Genomic DNA, 3,436 nt, shown 5'->3' with positions numbered 1-3,436 from the left:
TGCCTGATCCAGGCCATGGTCTTTGTAATTACATGCAATGCATCAGAAAGCTGGACAATGACTAGGGATGATAGAAGGAGATTGGATGACTTTGAACTGGAGAAGAGTATTGAATATACTATGGACTGCTAGGAGAACAAACAAGTTCATCCTTGAGAGGGTGAAACCCAGGTTGCTCCTTGGAGGCAAGGATTCTGAAGGTCCGTCTGACATACATTTGGTATGTTGCAAAGAGGGACCAGTCCTTGGAGAGGGACCTCATGCTTGTGGGGGTAGAGAGACAAAGTAAGAGAGGAAGACCTTCGATGAGATGGATTGACTCAGTGATTAGGGTAATGGGTGTAGGTGTGTAAGAGACAATAAGGTTGGCACAGGACAGAGCAGAGTTCAGAGCTGTTGTTCATAAGATTGCTAGAAGTCACAGGCAACTTAATGATACAACAGCAATAACAACAATAATGAACCTATAAATAACAGAACAAAACTGTGCAACATCTGACACCACCTCTGTAACTCTGACATACTCAAGTCCATTGTTACAATATCCAAGTAAATTCATCTTATTGAAGACATCCTCTCTTTCTCTGACTCTACTGTTCCTAGGATATCTTTTCTCTGACGATTGGCCCACCTAACAACATATTCAAAGATTGTGAGAAGTTTCACTATCTTTGCGTCTAAGAGCACCCTGGTTATGCTTCCTCCAGGACAGATTTGTTTGTTCTTTTGACATTCCATGATATCTCTAATAAACCTCATCAACACTACAATTCAAAGGTTTATATTTTTCTACGTTTCTCAATCATGTTCTAAATTTTGTACGCAGAGAATCCAATATGCCTTGGATCAAACTCACCTTATTCTTTAAATTGATAAGTTTTCTCTTGAGTACTTTACAGAGGTCCTTGACAGCCAACTCTCCCAATACAACATGTCTTTTTAATTTTTGTTTGTTGTTGTTTTCTTTTTCTTTTTTTGTTTTGTTGATTTGCTTACAAAGTTAATATACATGGTTTTTCACACTGTTCTTCACTCACATTGTGTTTCATACAATCATTCTCACGAATTGTTGTTGTTGCTGTTATGTGCCATCGAGTCGCTTGCGACTCATAGCCACCCTATGTACAAGAGCCCTAAACCCTGCTCTATCCTGTGCCAACCTCACTGCCCCTGACACATCCATCCCAATTACCCAAGTCACTGAATCAATCCACCTCATAGAGGGTCTTCCCCTTCTGCGCTGTCCCTCCACTCTGCCCAGCATGATGTCCCTCTCCAAAGACCTGTCTCTCCTTACAACATGTCCAAAGTATGTCAGGAGAAGCCCCAGAATCCTTGCCTCCAAGGAGCAGCCTGGTTTAACCCTCTCCAGGATGAATCTATTTGTTTTCTTGGCAGTCCATGGTACATTCAGTACTCTTCTCCAGCACCACAGCTCAAAGACATCAATTTTCCTTCTATCCTCCCTAGTCATTGTCCACCTTGCCGATCACTACCCTGTATTTTTGTCCAGATCCTTCCCATTTCCGATTCCTCCCTTCACCAACCAAACTGCAAATCTTTGGTTTTACCTCTACCCAACTTCACCCTTCTGCTCCTACCTCTTTCTCCCCTTGAGTTCCCATACATATTTTACTATTTAGCCTCCTATTTTTACAATAACGGTCTTATGCAATATTTGTCCTTATCAGAATGTGATCGTTACCACCACAAAATGCTCTCCATCCTCTCCTAAGTTACATAGTATTTTGTTAAATTGTTGCTTTTGTTGTTACAATGGGTGCTCCAAGTGAAACAAAATCATTGACAACTTCAAACTTTTCTCCATCTATCATGATGTTGCCTATTAGTCCAGGGTTAGTATTTTTATTTTCTTGATATTGAGATGTAAATCATATTTAGGGGTATAGTCTTTGATCTTCTGTAATTAGCATTTCAAGTTCTCTTCACGTTCTGCAATCAAGGTTGTGTTATCTGCATAATAAAAGTTGCAGTTGTTTTTTTTCCTCCAGTCCTAATGCCATATTTTTTTCCATTTAATACTGCCTCTCAAATTACTTGTTTAACATACAAATTTAATTGGTATGGACAAAAGGAAACAGCCCTGACACACATCTTTCCTGATTTTAAACTTTCCCATGTTCCCTTGTTCTGTTCAGATAACTGTTTCTTGAGCTACATAGGTTTCTCATGAGCACAATTAGGTGTTCTGGATTTTCCATTCTTCTGAAAGTTATCCATAATTTATTATAATCTACAAATTCAAATCCTTTGCATATGTCAAAATTGGAATAAAATGAATAGATCAATATCCTAGGCATCCGTAAAAAAATGAGATACCAGAAATGAAATGAGACACATAATGATTGAACTTAGAAAACAATGAGTTGAGATGGGTGTGTATTGACCATTTGAGGACATTATCCACTTTCTTAGTATTAACTCACAAAGTAAGTTTAGTGTCAAAATTTTTATAAACTTTCAGATATTTCTCCTAAACTTGAAAGCTTATACTGCTTTCAAAAATTACTTCTCTATGACATCTTCTTCTGTTTTTTTTGTTAGTGTTTCCTGTATTATTCAATATTTTGCCCACAGACTTAGTCAGTATGGACACTTGTAAATTGAATTTGTTCTTTCAGTTTGAGAAATAGAAATGTTCTTCCCTTTTGGTTTTCTAACTCTAGGTCTTTGATTATTTCAGAATAATACTGTGCTGTGTTTTCTTTTTTTATTGTGATTTTAATGAAAGTAATAGTTTGAATCCAACAGTGGCTTTTTTAAATAAAGAAGAACAATATCTTCCCACAAGATTTATGGCTTCAAATTTGGATGGAACTCTGCTATGAGTTGTCACAGAAATGTTTGCAGCTTTGTATGCAATAAATAACAAAGAGATGGAAACATTACAAATGACAGACTAAACAACAGTTTCATTCAGAAAATGGAGTATTATGCAACAATGAAGAGTTATGATGCCAATCCAAAGACATACAGTTGGATTCCATCAGCTACTCCATGGGAGAAAGATGAGTTAACACCTTCTGTATGATTTACAGCCTCTTAACACCTACTGGAGGATCATTTCTGAGTTAGTTCCAAGTCAACAATATCTCACACCAACAATAACAAGGAATGATAATGAATTTTTGAAACACTTCATAACATGGATGAATGTAGAAGAAATGATGCTTAGTAATAGTAATAGTAATATTATGGTATAAGGTCACTATATAAAAAGCTAAGGAAGGTTTATAAACAGTTATCAGACATATGTAGAGAGGAAATTGTTGTCAGGTGCCATAGTGTCATAGCAACTCCGTGAACAACAAATCTGAAACTTATCCTATCCTCATCATCTGACACACTTGAGCACATTGCTGCAGTCACTATGTCAATCTATTTGGTTAAGGGTCTTCCTTTTTTTTTTTGCTGA

The sequence above is a fragment of the Elephantulus edwardii genome, unplaced genomic scaffold (genome assembly GCF_000299155.1).
Source record: "Elephantulus edwardii isolate Elephantulus edwardi_28Jun2011 unplaced genomic scaffold, EleEdw1.0 scaffold00569, whole genome shotgun sequence".
NCBI classification, from domain to species: Eukaryota; Metazoa; Chordata; class Mammalia; order Macroscelidea; family Macroscelididae; genus Elephantulus; species Elephantulus edwardii.
This window is presented reverse-complemented; position numbering follows the sequence as displayed.